At 46.1% G+C, this 18,283-nt stretch overlaps 1 protein-coding gene across 1 annotated transcript in view; it reads right to left on the reverse strand.

The window, feature by feature from the left end:
* KBTBD2 (kelch repeat and BTB (POZ) domain containing 2) overlaps nucleotides 1–4,920 on the reverse strand; it is a 26,184-nt gene extending 21,264 nt beyond the window's left edge. The window contains exon 1 of the mRNA XM_008572449.1: nucleotides 4,821–4,920. The gene's annotated coding sequence lies outside the window, so the exon portion shown is untranslated. The remainder of the gene's footprint in view (nucleotides 1–4,820) is intronic.
* Between the last annotated feature and the right edge of the window lie 13,363 nt (nucleotides 4,921–18,283).

Raw genomic sequence — 18,283 nt, forward strand, 5'->3', positions numbered from 1 at the left:
CCCGCCGCGGCCAGGGCCGGGGTCTCGCCTCCTCCTCCGGCCTAGGAAGGTTGGCGCCGCCGCCTCCTCTCCCTTCCGGTTTCCCCTCGCACCCTCTCTAGGTCAGTCAGTCCAGCGCGGATAGCAGCGTCCTCTGCGGGCGCCGCCACACGCTCCGCAGGGCCCGACCACCGCCAGGCTCCTCCCCCGGGAGCCGCGCCGCCAGCCTCTTCAGCCCGCGACCGCGAGACGCCCAGCTCCCCCCTCCCGCCCCGCCCCCGCGCGCGCTCTCGCCTTCTTTCGCGTCCCGGGAACGCGCAAGCAGCGGACCGTTGGGCAACCGCGGGCGCGCCCTCCCCGCTCCTAGCTTCCCTCCCCTCTGCTGGCGCCCACCCGCCGCCACAAACGGCAGTTTTGCAGTTTCCCGGGTTCTCCAGACCGTCCCCCACCGCCCGCCCCTACTCCAGCTTCCCCCGCCCTTTTCCTTTGCCGGATGCTTCCGGAAAGCCAAAACAATTGCTTCCGCGCAGGCGCGAAAAAGGAAACGAAAGCGCAGGAAGGGCGGGGCGGCGTGAGGTGACGGGAATCGTAATTGAAGGGGCTCCCGGGGAAGGTCAGGGGAGAGCCCGCAAAGGGCGCCTGCGCGGAGGAGGGCTCGTCTCCGAAGATCGCGGGTCTGCGGCAGGAGCGAGCTCCGGGGTGTGGATCTGGTGAAAGGAGAGGCCTGAGAAAGTCAGGGCTAGGAAATGCAGACAGCAAAACACCAAATTTTATGCCGTAGGCGGTTTTTCCCCCTTGAGATTTCCCGTGAAATCCAGACATTTGCAGGTTGGGTCGGGGAGTGGGAACAAGTAGGAATAAACAATACCAAACCAGGGGAAGGAGAAAGTTGGGGAGACGTAGAGCGGATCACTGAGTGCACTTTGTCTCCGCGGCTCCTGCTCAAATACACAACCTCTACTTTCCAGAGGCCAAGGAGATCCTCAAAGCAACACCCTAAAGAGCCCGCAGTTCGGGGCTAGGGGAAGAAAGGGACAGAGAAACGTCTGGGTGCGGAGGGGAGCTTCTGCGTGTGAAGCCTTCAGTTCGTTTTGTGCTGCATTGCGGCAGCTCTCCCCTTCCCCCCAACAAATTCCGAAGGAGCGCCTTCAGCTGTGCTTCACGAAGCGAAGCATTGGTAGCAGCACCTAATGGTTGTGGCCCGCACTGCTCTGGTTAACGTGGCACAGCTTGCTTGCTAGCAAAAGACTGTAGACTTGCTCTCTCATTGGCTAGGAGTGATTCATGGATTTTAAAAAAAATTATCAGAAATGCCCACAGAGTCCACATGCCTTCCTAACTTCCACTCTTGGCACAAACCCGACCTGTAGAATGACTAATTATAAGTTAAGAGAGCATTCATCACTGAAGGGAGACTCTTCTGTAGGTTAGGCTAGAACAACTGAATGTACACCAAGATTTGTGTTATCTGGGTCTACTGATACAGCACGTACATTACAGTGAAATTTAGAAGCTAGATTGATTCAACAAATCTTTACTGAGTTTCCAGTATACTATCACTGTGCTTTATCTGATTAAATATCTATATGGTTTGGTATCGAACAATAAAGAAGCCATACAAAAGATTCGGTCACTTAACGTTTCACTTGAGCACCTACTATGTGCCAGACTGGATACAAAATCTAAAGAAGGCAGCAACAACAAACTACCTATGATAAGGAGTTTGTGTTTCATCCTGTAGGCAACAGGGAGCCATTTAAGATTTTTGTGCAGGAGAATATCTTGATAAGATTTAGAAAAGTGATTCCAAAGCATGGCAGATATTGGACTGGAAGAAGGAATACTAGATACGAGGTTGTTAAAATAGTCCAGACAGGGGCTGGCCAGTTAGCTCAGTTGGTTAGAGCAGGGTGTTGTAACACCAAGGTCAAGGGCTCAGATCCCATACTGGCCAGCTGCCAAAAAGAAAAAAAGAAAAAAAAAAAAATAGTCCAGACAGAAGATAGAGAGTCCAAAGTAATTTAGTGTCAGTGAGAATGGTGAAGCAGAGATGGATTTGAAAACTAGCTATGATAAACAAGACTTGGTTTCCAAGAGGATGAAGGAAAATAAGTCGAGAATGACTGAGTTTTCTAGTTAGGGTGATTAGATAGTAATATCAGTAACTGTAGAGGGAGTACTAAATTGTGAGGATGAAAAAGAGGACTAAAAGCTGTCATTTTAATGGCTGTACAGTTAGGAATACATTTAGGTGTGAATAAAAAAAAGATTGTGTTACTGTCTGGTTCAAATCAGCAGTGGTAAGTAACAAAAGGAGCCAGGCAATGGGTTCGAGGCAAGTTTTAATGGAAGCGCTCTCGGGGAGATTCTGTGGCTGGCAAGGGAGTGAGGCCGGGAAAGTCGTGCCCAGGGTGGATACAAACAAGTATTTATAGGGGAGGGCTGTTGGTGAGTTTTTTGCCCAAATATGGTATGGAATTGAGCAGGGTTCAGTATCCGGTTCCCACCTTCCAGGGAGGGTAAAAAGGTGGGGGAAGGGTGGAGTTAACATGATGGAAGCTCCATCGCCATTTTGTTGCCACTTTCCAGGCCTCCCAATCCTGCCAGCCTAACATTCCGACCTTTTTTTGTTGTTATACGGTGATGACTTAGATCTGGATACTTCCTGCTGAGTAAGGGGCATCATAGGGGTTGTCGGAAGTGGGCACGTGGGAGTAGGAGTGGAGCAGAAGCTGGTTGACAGATACCCTAGACACCTCTCAAATTCGTTCCTGAATGAAGCGAAGGAGACAAGGGGCCGCGGTTAGCAATATCCCCAAAATAAGGAGTGGACTTAATAGGGGGAGGAGCCATGTGATTAATTGGGTTTGCCACCACTGATGTGAGGTAGGGTCTCCCGGGCGGTACCGGGTCTGAAGAGACTCACAAACTTTGACAAGAGTGTGGAGATTGGTTTAGACTACACCTGTTTCATTGATGTAGTAACAACATTCTTCGTTGAGGAACATGCAGGTGCCGCCTCTATCTGCAGTGAGGAGGTCTAAGGCGCGTTGGTTCTGGAGGGCCAGTCAAGCTACCGATGTGATCTGGCACTGCAGGGAGGCTAGAGACTCCACCGAGGCCTTGATAGCCACCTGGAGTCTTTCAGAAAGGTCTCTGGTGGAATCTACAGAGTGGAGAAGAGCCCTTGTGCCCAGCCCCATGGCCACCAGGGAGGAGGCCAGGTAGACCCCGAGGACTAGGGGCAGAAAAGCCGCACATTTGTTTTTCTGGGGGATTAACTAGGGCAATAATTTCAGCCTGGCTATAAATGGTAAGCTGGGGGACCAATGAAACAGGCAGGCAGAGGAGGGAGGCAGAGGTGTTGAGAACCTTGGAGAGGGTGCCATTGCACCAAAAGAAACCTCCAATGAGGGCGTGTTGGCTGGTGGTGTTTGGTTGGGTTGTGTTGCAAAGAGAGGAATTAGGAGAAGAGTAGCAGAAGGGCAATATTGGAGCTTGGGGGTTAGTAAACATGGGAATGTTTTGGAGAAAGGGCAAAACCCCTGAGGAGTTGGAGTGGGGGTGGATAGATTAAATGGGCCAGGAAGGGGGACAGCCACCAACTGGGATTTACCTAAAGCAGCACACAAAAAGCAGTGGGACAGGTTACCCATGTCAGAAAGGTTGGCGATGGTGACGCCCTGCTGAATGAGCTTTACCCAGGAGAAGGCACCTTGATCTAGATGAGGGCCGATCTGCAGGTGTTCTTGGATAATGCTAGTCTGGTTACTGAGAACAGAAAAAACCTGAGGGATGACCCATGTGTAGGCCCTGTTGTAAATATTAAGTGAAGAGGCAGGGTAAGACTGGAAGGGCCAGTGGTACAGTTTGGCATCAACTCCGGTGGCCCAGCGGTCGTCCCAGGGGTCTGGAGTAGTTAAATAATAAGTGGTTTTTCCATTAGAGGTGAGGCAGTATTGGGCCTGTTTGGTACCTGCAGTATCCAGCTGGGCGGTGTGCATTGTGCAATAATGATACGTGCAACTGCCATTAGTTTGAACCCAGTAAGTGTGGCAGTTGTAATGTGTTTGGTCATAAACAAAACAGATAGTGGGGTTTGAGCTTCCTCACAGGGCAGAGTTAAAAGCAGGGATAGAGAAATTAACTGAGACCTGGCATCCCTGCGGTTGGCAATCAGTGGTAGAAATAAGTCTGGCATGGGTTTGATGATTGGTTGTCCAGGTTTCTGTTAAATAAAATCTCCACCTGCATCCTGAATCAGTAGCAGTGGGACTAAGAGATAGGAGGAGAATGGTGATGTGATAGCTGAACACGGGTAGGTTCCAAGGGCTGGATTGTCCATAAATCTTGTGAGGGGGCCTCAGAGGGGGCACGCTTAAGTTTGGAAAAGTGTACCCAGGGATAGTGTCCTAGCAGTTTTGCGGCTGTGGGCGTGGTTAGAACCACCGTGTAGGGACCAGTCAACCTGGGCTGTAGGGTTTTTGGATGTAGTTCTTTCAGTAAGATGCTATCCCCTGGGGTTAAAGCCTGGGGAGTATCCGCGGTGGGGTCCCCGGTGGTGGGAGTAACTGAGTCAGCGTGGGCATGCAAAAGGGCCCTTAAAAGGGTTAGGTAGGGTAGGTAGGATAAAAGGGGAGGGGGTGAGGCTGGAAAGTTGTGGGTCAGCAGGAAGGGCCATCCATAGAGGAGTTCAAAAGGGCTGAGGCCTGATGGTCCCCTATGGGTGGTCCTAAGCCTTGTAAGTGCCAACGGGAGGAGGGTTGGCCAAGATAAGTGGGTGTCGAGGGAAAGTTTAGTAAGACGTTCCTTGAGGAGGCCATTGGCTCGCTCAACCTTACCCGAGGATTGGGGATGATAAGGGATGTGGAGTTTCCAGGTGATGTTCAGACTTTCGGAGACTTGCTGGGTGACACTGGAGGTGAAGGCTGGGCCATTGTCAGATTGTAGGGTCCGTGGGAGGCCAAACGTTGGGATGATATGTTCAATGAGTACAGTGGCTACCACGTCTGCTATTTCTCGAGCTATAGGGTAAGCCTCAATCCATCCTGTAAAGGTGTCCACCAAAGTTAGTAAGTAACGATAGGTTTTGTGACATGGCATGTGGGTGAAATCAAGCTTCCAGTCTTCCCCCGGTTGATGGCCTCAGAGTTGATGGTTAGGTCCCACTCTGTGAATTCCCCCTTGAGAGTTAACAGCAGAACAGGTGTTGCAAGACTGATGAACCTCCTCAATGAGCTTTTGGAGGTGTAGGTTATGGAAAAGGGGTTCTAGGAACCGATATAAAGCTTTTGGGCCAATGTGGAGGGATTGGTGGACATCTGTAATGATGCTGCAGGCTAGATGGCCCGGGAGGGTGACCTTATTTTGGATAAAAATCCAACCCTTGTCCCCAATAATTCCCTCTCACCATTTGAGGGTCCGAGTTTCTTCTTCAGTATTTGAGGGGGAATGGGGTGTGTTGAGGAAAAGGAGAGGAGCTGGGGCATAGCCTAGAGCCGTAGCCCAGGCTGTGGAATTGGCTTTGTTGTTGCCTTTAGATATAGGGTCTTTACAGGTCTGGTGGCCTTGGCAGTGAATGATAGCCACTGCAGTTGGGAGGCTAAGGGCCTCAAGTAGCTTTGAGATGAGGGGCCCATTGATTATTGGGCTCCCTTTAGTAGTGAGGAATCCTCGTTCTTGCCAGAGGACAGAATGAGTATGGGTGATGAGGAAAGCATATCTGGAATCTGTGTATATAGTGACCTGTTGTCCCTTGGACAGGTGGAGGGCCTGAGGGCTATCAACTCTGCCTTTTGAGAGGTTGTTCTGAGGGAAGGGGTACAGCCTCTGAGGTGGCATCTAGAGTAACGACAGCATAGGCTGCATGCCTTTGGCCATCTGGGGCTATGAAAGAACTACCATCTACGAAAAGCACATGGTCATGATTAGATAGTGGTCAGTCAGAGAGCCCTGGATGTGAGGGAGTAAAGTCCTCTAAAAGTTGAGGACAGGAATGTAAAGGGTCAGGAGTAGTGGAGGGAGTAGGCAGAAGGGTCGTGGGGTTTAAGCAGGGGGAGGCAGATAAAGAAATCTGGGGATTTTTGATGAAAAGGAAGTGGTACAGTTGGATTCTGGAAGGAGTCAAATGGGTGAGGGATTTGTGGCTGAACAGGTCCCCCAAGTGATGGGAGGAAAAGACAGTGAGGGGTTGGCCCAAAGTAAGCTTGAGAGCTTCTTTGGTCAGGGAGGCAGCAGCTGCTAATGGCCTGAGACATGGCTGCCATCCTTGGGTGTGACATCTAGCTGTTTTGATAGGTATGCCACTGCCTGATAGGCTGGTCTTGCAGGCTGGGCCAGTAGCCAAGCCAGAATGCTCATCTGTAAATAGATGAAAGGGCTTTGAAGGATCCAGGAGAGCCAGAGTGGGTCCTGCAGTGAGACAATCCCGTAGTCTAGAGAAAAGGTGTTTAACAGTGGTGGGGCCAGTTAACGGTCCCTGCGGGGTGTCCTTAGCTGCCTTGTATAAGGGTCGCACTAGGAGGGTGAAGTTGGGGATCCACCGTCAGAAGAAACCCACAAGGCTGAGAAAGAAGAGTATGTCGTCAGCACTCTGGGGAGGTTGGAGATCCTAGAGGAGGTGGATATGGTCCCCTGTAAGAGACTTGGAAGCGGGGGTTAGGGATACGCCTAGGTAAGTAACTGTGGGGGTGCAAAGTTGAACCTTGGAAGGAGTGACCCGATAACCTGTAGACCAAAGGAAATTGAGAAGGGTGGCAGTATCCTTTTGGGAAGAGGATAATGAGGGGCTGCAAAGAAGGAGGTCATCCACATACTGGAGGAGGGTGCTGTACTTTAGAGTGCAAAGATTGAGATCTTTGCCTAAAGGCTGGCTGAAAAGATGGGGACTATCTCTAAAGCCTTGTGGCAAAACTGTCCAGGTAAGTTGTAGCAAAGTATGTGTGTCAGGATCCTCCCAAGTGAAGGCAAAAAGGAAATAAGAGTCTGGATGAAGGGGGACAGAGAAGAAAGCATCTTTGAGATCTAAAATGGAAAAGTGGGAAGTGGTAGGAGGAATGTTGGAGAGCAGGGTATATGGGTTGGAGATGCCTGGATGGAGTGGGACTATGGTGTCATTAATAAGTCTTAAATCCTGCACTGTGCGGTAGGCTCCAGTGGGCTTTTTTACGGGGAGGATGGGGGTGTTGCAGGGGAAGCTAATGGGTATAAGGAGTCCCTGCTGGCATAGCCGATTTATGATGGGTTTGAGTCCTCTTTGGTGGGTTTCTCCAATGGGGAATTGAGGATGGGAAGGAAAGGTGGTTTGATCTTTTAATTGTATTTTTACTGGGGAATGGTGAGAAGCTACTATTGGCTTAGAAGTATCCCAGACCTGGGGGTCTACTGACAATGGGAAGTGGGGTGGTCAGGAAAGGTCGGGTGAAACTAGGGCCAAAATAACGTGGGTGGAAACAGTGGGTCAGGGGGAAAGATGAATGGTGGCCTGGAGTTTGTGAAGGATATCCCAGCCAAGGAGGGGAACAGGGCAGGAGGAGATTATTAGGAAAGAATGAGAAAAGGGAAACCCATCCAGGCTACAGGAAAGGGGTGAGGTGGTCCGTGGATTAGAAGAAGTGCCATCAATTCCCATGACTGCCACTGCGGAGGGGAAGCTGGTGCCCAAGTAGGAAGGCAGAACAGAGTAGGTTGCCCCCGTGTCCAAAAGAAAGGAAATGGACTTACCTACTACCTAGAGCATGACCCTGGGCTTGGCGTGGGTGAGAGGGGTTTCTGAGTCTGGGCCCTGTCAGTCATCATCCAAGCCAAGGAGCTGGAAGGCAGGACTTACTGGCTCAGAGTTTCCTTTGCATGGAGGCACAGGGGATCCTCCAATGCTGGGGCAGTCAGATTTCCAGTGGCCCATCCTCTGACATTGAGGACATGGGCTCATTGGTTCCTTTGGATTTGGACATTGATAGGCCCAGTGTTCGTCAGCAACCACACTTGAAGCAAGCCCTGGGGGGGGGTGCGCTGGGTTACCCCTTTCTGTTGGCTCCTGGAGTCAGCCAGCTGCAGGGCTGCTACCAAGGCTTGAGTTTGGAGTTGGACCTTCTGCTGGACCCAGGCTTGTCTTTTAAGTTCAGCCATTTCCTCCTGGGCATTAAAAACTTTAAATGCCATTCTCACCAGGTCCAGAATGGGAGTCTGAGGGCCCTCCTCAGCCTTTTTAAATTTCTTTCGAATATCAGGGGCTGACTGAGAGATAAAATGGGTGGCCAGGACAGTAGCTCCTGCCAGGGTAGAGGGGTCTAGGCGGGTATACCGAAGTAGGACTTCAGTGAGTCTGTTCAGAAAAACAGCCAGATTTTCATCTGGACTTTGGGTGATTTCCCACAGTTTGTCATAATTGACAACCTTATTAGCAGCTGCCTGCATTCCAGTGATGAGGCACTGAACCACGCAGTCACGGTGTCAGCAGCCATCTTGGCCATTCTGATAGTGCCACCCAGAGTCTGCCACGGGAACCTCCTGAGCCCCTACTGGCATAGTTGGATCAGTTAAATGGACCTGATCTGCATGTCCTAGGGCGGCAGCCTGGATGCGCTCCCTTTCCTCTGCTGTGAGGGTTGTAGTCTAGATGACATGTAAGTCATGCCATGTTAGATCATATGCTTGGGCTAAATATTGGAACTCTTTGGTATAGTTTCCCAGGTTAGCAGAGTAGGAACCCAGCCACTTTTCAATTGGGGAGAGGTCTTGGAGTGAGAAGGGTGCATGAACTCGAACCACTCCTTCAGCCCCAGTGACCTCCCTTAAGGGGCAGACCAGGTCGGGGGTAGGTGGGATTACTCAGGACCGTGTCCAGGTGGAAATGGGAGGTAAGCCAGGGAGTGAAGGTCCTGGGGGTGAAGGTACTGGGTCGGCATGAGGCAATGGGGCAGGTGCCAAAGGAGCAGGGGAAGGGGGAGAAGGAGGCTCTGAATAGGGAGGGGGAAGTTGCCCCCAAGCCGGTGGACTGGCCAGATTTTCAGGGGGCTCAGGCAGAGGAGAAGGGGGGAAGGATTCAGGGGTTTTGGAGCAGATGGAGCCAATGTTAAAGGAGGGGGGCATCCAAGTGAGGAGGACTTGGGAAGTAGAACATCGGGTGCAGAGGGAGGGACGAGAGCGTAGGTCCCAAAAAGCCTGTACATAAGGAACTTCGGACCATTTGCCTTAGCGTCTACAAAAGTTATCCAAATCTGTGAGGGTCTGGTAATCAAAAGTGCCATTGGTGGGGCATCGGGACTGATTGTCCAATTGATATTGGGGCCAGGCCACCGAACAGTAATGAATAAGGCGGCACCTTCTCAAGTCTTGTGAAAGGCCCAAAGTTTTGAGATTGGTCAGCAGGCAACCCAAAGGGGTTTTTGGGTCGATTTTGGACTGGGCAGTTCCCATGACTCTTGCCGGGTGGGCCAGGGATTAAAACAGGCATCTGCATTTAGGTCCCCGCGTTGTGGACAGAGGGAAGGTGGCTGTCCTCAGGAGGGAGATGTCTCCCAATCCTCAGGTGCTGAGTGGGAGTCACCTGGTGACTTGGTAGAGAGTAGTCCTGATGTGGCCACATTTTAGGCAGGACCACCTGGATCGGGGCGTGGAATCCGGGGAACTTACCTGGTGTCTCGAGGCGTGGGGCTCAAATGAGGTCTTGGTAATGAGAGGAGGGAGGCCTCCCACTGGAGGGGGGCCTCAACCTCCTCCCAGGTATCGGCACCAGATGTCAGGTTCAAATCAGCAGTGATAAGTAACAAAAGGAGCTGGGCAATGGGTTCGAGGCAAGCTTTAATGGAAGTGCTCTCGGGCGAGATTCTGCAGCTTGCAAGGGAGTGAGGCCGGGAAAGTCGCACCCAGGGTGGATACAAACAGGTATTTATAGGGGAGGACTGTTGGTGAGTTTTTTGTCCATGTATGGTATGGAATTGAGCAGGGTTCAGTTTCCGGTTCCTGCCTTCCGGGGAGGGTAAGGGGGGAGGGTGGAGTTAACAAGATGGAGGCTCCATTGCTACTTTGTTGCCACTTTCTGGTCCTCCTGATCCCTCAGGTCCTCCCATTTCCACTGGCCCAACAGTTACAGTGGCTTAAATAAGGATCTATTCAGTCACATAACGAGCCTGCATGTGGGCAGTTAGCTTAGCTCAAAAGCTCAAGAAGGGCAGGGGCATCATATCTGTGATTCTCTTGACATTTCTCTCACGGTTGCATGATGGCTGCAGCAGTTTTAGCCTTCACACCCTTGTCCAAGGCAAGAAGATGGGGAAAAGGGTGGCTTTGGCCACCCATGATTACTTTTTTCAGGACAGTAAAAGCTTTTTAAGGATACTATTTCATCCCTTCAAGTCAGCAGACTTCCACATACATACAATCTCATTTTCTAGAACTGTAATTTGGCCACCTTAGCTATGAGGACTTAGTTTTTCCAAGCTCTAGCACAAGTCTACAAGGGAGAAAAGCACTGGGAGTAGATAGTGGGTGAGACAGATAGCAGTTTGCTAGTTAGTTAATATTTAAAGTATCCCTTCTTGACACTTAAAGCACTGAGGGCTGGCAGGACAGATTGACGTTTCAAGAGTTTCAAAGAAGTCAATCTTTTTGATGTGTTACTATCTTAACTGGGGAAAGAACAAGTCGAACGCTTATCCTCAAATATTTGTAATTGTTTGCCATCTCTTCTCTCAAGTTTCCCATCTCCTTTGGAGGGGAAATCTCAGGGGAGTGTAGCAGTGGGGAAAAAGGAATTGGTGCAATCAGAGGAGGATGACTCCATGTTCAGCTTTCCTTTTCCAGCTGCCATCTTAGAATAACTGTAGGGTGCTTGGCATCATTAGCTCGAGAGTCCACCTAAAACACCACCGTAATTCCTTTACAGCTCTTGCCTCTCAACATGGAAAGCCCTAAACCATCACAGCTAGTTAGTGTCCACTTTAGGGAGATTATAAATCAGTATTTTCTAGTAATTACACAAACCATTTCGGAATGTAAAGCATCTCTCTTGTGATCCAAATCCAAAACTAGGCACATGACATTATTTCAAGCATTCCTTTTCAGTTAACAAGGCATCTTTTCTTTTAATTAAGTGCCAGTGGCCATGAAACAGTATCATCCTAAGACTGCATTTTAATCATTGTCTAGAATCATTGTCATGATTCTAGAACAGAAAGAAGGCAGAAATGATTCCTGGAAAAATAAAGATGCATCTACAAATTTTCTAAAATTAAGTATTTAACCATTTCAGAATGTTATAAGTCATAATCATTTAAGATACTAGGATGATGTCAGATATTCTTAATATTAATTTTAATTTTATTAAATTAAACTAACTTTGGCCTGAGGATGCCTCCATATCTTGAGTCCCTACATTTGGAACCGCAACCTAATTTAGGATATAAACAAACTGAAAGCCTAATTTAGGAGTATATTTTTGGGTAACAACTGAGTCTCAGCCAATCACAGTCTGCCAACTGATCAACCATGTCCAAATAAGGCAAATGCCAAGCTGTAGCCAATCAAGCTGTTTCTGTACTTCACTTTCATTTTCTGTCCATAAATGCTGCCCGCCCATGTTGTGGAGTGGAGCTCTCTGAACCTCTTTTGGTTCTGAGGCCTACCTGATTCATCAATCGTTCTTTGTTCAGTTAACTCTATTGTATTTAATTTGTCAAAAGTTTTTCATTTAACAATATTTTAACCTATTTAAAAATCTTGATTTGGAGGAGATTTTACCAGGGCCATCTATGACATGAAAAGTGCACTCCAGACCTAATATGCCATATATCCTCTCCATCTTGATTCCCTGTAAAAATTCATTAAAAAATCTAGTTAAAATGGACATCATTAAGGGGTAACACAAAGGAGTTCTTTTTGGTAACAGAACAGTTCCGTATCTTGATTGTGTGTGTAATCACAAATCTATACATATAATAAAATTTAATACTCGTAAAACAAACATATACTTGTTTAATGTATAACACCTACCATGAAATTAGTTCACACAAAAGGTAATGAAATCTGAGTGAGGTCTGTAGTTTAATTTATTTTGCCAATGTCGATTTCCTGGTTTGGATAATATATTTATATGAGATGTTACCACTGGGGGAAGCTGGGCAATGGGTACAGAAGGAATTCTCTGTACTATTTTTGCTACTTGTTGTGAGTCTATAGTCATGTCAAGATAAAAAGTTCTAAAAAATGGGCATCATTCATTCAGCAAATACCCTGGGATACAGATATAAAAGACTCATAGAGGAATGGGAGTGTTGGAGGGAAAGACTCAAGCAAACCAACAGTGAGATAAATTCTGTGACAGCAGGCCGGCCTGTGGCTCACTTGGGAGAGCACGGTGCTGATAACACCAAGGCCACGGGTTTGGATCCTATATAGGGATGGCTGGTTCGCTAACTGGCTGAGCATGGTACTGACAACACCAAGTCAAGGGTTGAGATCCCCTTACCGGTCATCTTAAAAAACAAAAATAATTCTGTGAAAGCAATATGCACAGGGTGTTATGAAAGTACAGAAAAACAAATAAGTCAAGAAAGGCTTTTCAGAAAAAGTGGACCAGGGTGGGTGGAAAAAGAAGAGAACCAGCAGAACATAGCAGGTATCATGGCATAAAGATTTAAATGAGTGTTGGTAGGTTTTATTATTACATGTTTTCATTTCACAAAGTACTTTTATTTCATCCCCCTATCATGATTATAATTCAATGTTTTTATGATGTAAGCTCCCTGGAAGCAGAAACCACTTTTATGTCTTGCTGACTCTCCAGATTTACACAATTCTTGTCTAGGTACTCATAAATATTTTCTGAGTGAATGAGGTTGTTGGCCATAACTGGAATGTGGAGTACATGAGAGGGAATAACAGGATATCTAGAGAGGAAGCAAGGGATACATATAGATCATGGAAGTCCTCATACATTAAGTCTGGACTCTATCCTAATGTTGTGAGGTTGTAGCCCAGGAAAGGAACCAAACACTTAATTAAGAATTTTAACAGTCTTTATTAGCCAGCTGGCAACTGCCTCCCCTAGGTATTTTGGCAGAACAGCCCCAAGCCTTGGTTTTGTGGAGTTTATAAAAGCAAAAACCACAGCCCGTTGGCATACGGGTTTGTCCGAGTGCACAAAGCAAGTGAGGTAGCTAGGTTACAGAAGCCAAAAGTGAGCAATTAAAGCAATCAAGCATAAAAACTTTCATTGTGTATGGTTCCTGTTCCCATGTAACAGTTCACTGTGTATGGCCCCTGTTTCTATGCAACAGTTTTTGTTTCTATGAGAAGGTCAATGGTTTCTCATGCAGAGGGGGGTAGTCTGACAATGAGAATAGAGCACCTATCCAAGATGGCATTGGTATTGCTCAGGATTCTCTGCTACACTAGGGGTAATGGGGGAACTGTTGGAGGACCATGATCAGTTTTGTATTTTAGGAAGATAATATGAAAAATAGCATAGAACAGCAAAGTGTAGCAATGTCTCAAAAGGTCAAAATACAACCTGAGTAGTATGTGTGTGAGAAAGAATAATGGCTCAGAGCAATCTGAGAAAGGTGAGGTCTGCTAAACATATTAGGCCCAGAGAAATATGAATAAGGGGTTTCAGTCATGTCCTCCTCACCCATGTCTGACATCAGTGCTAAAAGGTATGTTTTAGCAGCAATTTCCATGCCAGCTGCTGCTACCAACAATTATCAATTACCAAATGTTACTGTAAGTTGTACAATGTGACTCTCAACCTTTCTTTGTTGAAATGTCCTTAGAATTTATGAAAAGAGCAGTATATACCTAATCAGTAGCTTATGTTATTTTAGTGAATCGATCTAAATTCTTGGTAAACAATTTTGGAACTGCCCCTTAACCTCTCCTTTTTTTCCTTTAAAAATCTGTTTGTAACTGCTGCCTAGCAGAGCATATATTCAGGGCAACTTGAGTCTGTAACTCCTGGACAGCAATCCTTAACTTTGGCCAGATAAATTCTTTGTTTTATATATTTTTGTCTGTTTCTTCTCTAGGCTGACATGTATTATCAGGGGAAAGCAAGCTAGGTGGTTAGTAATTGCCGGTCCCACTCCAGGGATTACAGGTCTACCAGCAGCTGAGTGTCCTAGGACTTTGTTTCACACCAGTAATAATAATAACAAAATAACACCTAACATCTGGTGAGTGTTCATTATGTGCCGGGCACTTTTTATATATTAACTTATTTCATCCTTACAACAACCACGTGAGGTTGCTGCTATTATCCCCACTTCACGGTTAGGGAGACTGAGGCATCAAGCAGTTAAGTAACTCACTATAGATTACACTGCTAGTAAGTAATAGGCCTAGGATTCAAATATAGGATGTCTGGCTCCAAAATCTATTATCTTAACCACTCTGCTTTGTCTTCTTTCCTCTTAGTCAATTGCTTCCCAGCATCACTTCAAATTTTTGGAACTCCCATGTTATCTCAGCAACATGGATTAAGCAGTATGAACAGGAAGGAGAAGGGGGTGATTTTTCTTCTCCCTTCTCTCTGTTTATCAGATAGATACAATATTTCGCAGAATCCTGAACAGAGTTCCTCTTATGTCTTCTTGGCCAGTGGAATAAGATTGTCATAATCGGTCTCCAGTCATTAGTCGGGGAGAGAAGAAAGAGACCCACCTTGTCTGAGCACATTGCTTTTCTTTATCTAGACAAAATCTTGGTTCTCTCAGCAAGGAAGTGAGACCACTAACCATGTTTGCCACAATTAAACCATGAGACCAACCTAGCATATGAGCATATATAAGCACTCAACTGAGTTCTATCCTCAGTCTGCCTTTCAGTAGCTGTATGTTCATGGCAAGTTATGTAACATCTCTGAGGCTGGGAGGTTAAACAATGGTCATATTATACCTTAAGATTGTATGAGTATCAGCAACTAATAAAGCATTTAAATACAAAAAGAAAAAATAATTGAGGATTCAAGATAATGTAAATAAAGTGCCTAGTACATACTATTTATTAGTAAATAACAGTTCTAAACATTATGCTCTTTTTCACATGTTAAACACAGAATTACCATATGTTCCAGCAATTCCACTCCCAAGTATATATCCAAAAGAATCAAAAGCAGGGACTTGAGCAGATATTTGCTCACTAACAGTCATTGCAGCATTATTCAAAACAGCCAAAGGTGGAAACAAATATCCATTGATGGGTGAATAGATAAACAAAATGTGTTACATACACGGGAATATCATTGCAATGTAATGGAATATTATTCAGCCTTTAAAAAGGAAGTCATGAGGTATGCTACAACATGAACCTTGAAGACATGCTGAGTGAAATAAGCTGTACAGAAAAAGAGAAACATTGTGTTATTCCACTTATGAGGTATACAAAGTAGTCGAGTTCATAGCAACAGAAAAGTAGAATGGTGGTTGCCTGGGACTGGGGAGAGAGGAGAATGGAGATTTATTGTTTCGTGGATACAGAATTTCAGTTTAAGAAGATGAAAATGTTCTGGAGATGGATGGTGGTGGTGGTTGCACAACAGTGTGAATGTATAATACCACTAAACTGTACTCCTAAAAATTGTTAAATTGTACACTTTGTTATGTATATGAAAGGTAGAAAAATCTGCCACCCCCAAATAAGCCATTTTGGCATAAGGACTACTTTAAGCTAAAAGCACTTGAAAAACTACAGTTGCAAGAAGGGCACTCGGAGTTTTTTTCCTCCTGAAAGCAGGAGATAAAATTCCCACATGAAAGATATCTTCCCTACAGTAGGAGGAAAGAAACATTCTTATCACCAAAGATGGGGAGTCCAGGCTGAGTGTATTCTGCACAAACAGACCTTGTTAAAATAACTTTCATCTTCCTTTAGTCTCCCCATATATTTTAATTACTTTTCCACAGTTGCCCCTCTTTGTTCAACATAATATTTAAGCACTAAAATTTTGCCACTTATTTGGGTCTTCATTTTCCTATGGAGGGTTCCCATGTACATGCAAAAAAATCTGTAGGCTTTTCTCGCGTTAGTCTGTCTTATGTCAATTTAATTCTTAGGCCCAGCTGGAGACCCTAAGAGGATAGAGGTGAAGTTTTGCCTCTCCTGCATATATTTTACCACAATAAAAAGTTATTTTAATGAATGAAATTCTAATACATGAATGAACTTTGAAATATTACATTAAGTGAATTAGCCAGACACAAAAGGATAAATATTGTAATTCCACTTATATGTGGTACCTAGATAGCCAAATTCAAAGAGACAGAAAGTAGAATAGAGGTTATCAGGGGCTGGGGGAAGAGGGAAATGAGGAGTTATTGTTTAATGGCTACAGAGTTTCTGTTGGGGATGATGAAAAGTTCTGGAAATGGGTAGTGATGGCTGCAAAACATTGTGGTGAATGTACTAAACCACTGACCTGTACAGTTAAAGTGGTTAAAATGATAATTTTTGTTATGTATATTGAAGGGGTTATAATATGCTATTCTAGCATGTTGACTATTTAAGACAATTGAAAAACAGCAGATGCAAAAATATTACTTTGACTTTCATGCTGTTTCTTAAAAGCAGATGAATTCCCGTATAAACACTCTCCCTACACTAGAAGGAAAGGCAACATCCTTATCTTCAAGGATAAGTTGAGACCTAGCGAATACTGTACAGACCTTGTTAGAATAACTTTTATCTTTTAAGCTTCCCCACATAGTTTAGTCACATTTTCACAGTTCACTTTCTATGTCCAATCCAGTATATAAGTAACTGACTCTAACTGCTTCTTCAGGTCTTCATTTCCTTATGAGGTTTCCAGTGCTACATAAAACTTGTTAAGTTTGGGCCAGCCCTGTGGCTCACTCGGGAGAGTGCGGCGCTGGGAGCGCTGAGGCCGTGGGTTCGGATCCTATATAGGGATGGCGGGTGTGCTCACTGGCTGAGCGTGGCACCGTGCCGAGGGTTGTGATCATCTTGCCAGTCAGAAAATATAAAACAAACAAACAAAAAACTTGTTAAATTTGTATGCTTTCTCCTGTTAATCTATCTTATGTCAATTGAAATCTTGGACCCAACCGGGACCATAAAAAGATGAAGGTGGAGTTTTGCTGGCCCTACAATATTTTATAAAAAAAAAAAAAAAGTTAAAAACAGAACAAAACAGCATGGGACAGGGGCCCAGTTTTGCCAATTAGCAGATCTGTGACTTGAGGCAAGTTACCTATTTTACCCAAGCTTCAGTTCCCATATCTACCGAATGGGACAATAATAATAGTACCTACTTCCTAGTCTATTGTGAAGTTAAAATGAAATAACTTGGCAAAGTATTAATTTTTCTTAAGCTAATATTTTTCCTAGCTTCAAAGGGAAATACTCTAATTCTAAAAATCGTGAAAGTCCTTAGTACTTTACTAGCAAAATTGTTACTATGACAGTGGCAGAGAGAAAACGTGCTATTTTTATGGTTGGCCACTGAAGGGATGCACGGATGAAGAAAGCACGCAAGACCCGGGCTAACAGTTCACCACAGAAGTTCCGCTTTATTCAAGGACTGCACGTACATTTATAGGGTGCTGTGCTCCAGGGCGGGAGAGAGAGTGGACGGGTGGTAACTGATTGGACGGGGCTGGGCAGGAGGTGAGCCTTGACCTGTGACTGGCTGAGGTTTGGCACAGGTGGGCTTGGGTGTTGGCTTGTTTACTGCGGAGAAGAACCAGGAAGGGCGCCATATTACCAAGGTGTGTCCCTGTTCAGGTGCCCATGGGGTCCCTACATTCCTCCCTTTTTCCTCTATTGTGGGGAGTGGGTTGCCGTGATCTTCGAGCTACTTCCTGCTGGATGGGGGCATAGTAGGGGAAGAGGAATTGGGGGAAGATTGGGGATTTTGTAACAGGACCCAAAAGAGGGTAGAGAATAAGATAATTTCGAAGGGGGAGAACTCTAGAAAGGTTCCCTGAAGCCACAGGTCAGTGATTTGTTGAGTCCAGTGTATGTAGGAGGCTGTAGGGGAGAGCATCCAGGCATCTGCGGCCAATGCTTCCAGGAACAAGGACCATCGATGAGGCAGGTCCATTTTAACAGCGGGTTAGCTGATCTGGTGGAGAGCGGGCAGGATCCTCGGTGGCCAAGAGCTGGTAGTTCCTAAGTAAAAGCTGGTTGAAAGTTTGGTTAGAAATCCTTCCGAGTTGAGTTTGAATGAATTTTATAATGCAGGGCAGAAAAAGACAGGCTATGAATATAACAGCGAGGGGTCCTAATACTGGCCATACCCAGGTGAGAAGTGAGCCTTGGAAAAAAGAGGAGAAAGGATCAGGGCGGTTGG

Source organism: Galeopterus variegatus, unplaced genomic scaffold, assembly GCF_000696425.1.
Source record: "Galeopterus variegatus unplaced genomic scaffold, G_variegatus-3.0.2 Scaffold785, whole genome shotgun sequence".
Taxonomy (NCBI): domain Eukaryota; kingdom Metazoa; phylum Chordata; class Mammalia; order Dermoptera; family Cynocephalidae; genus Galeopterus; species Galeopterus variegatus.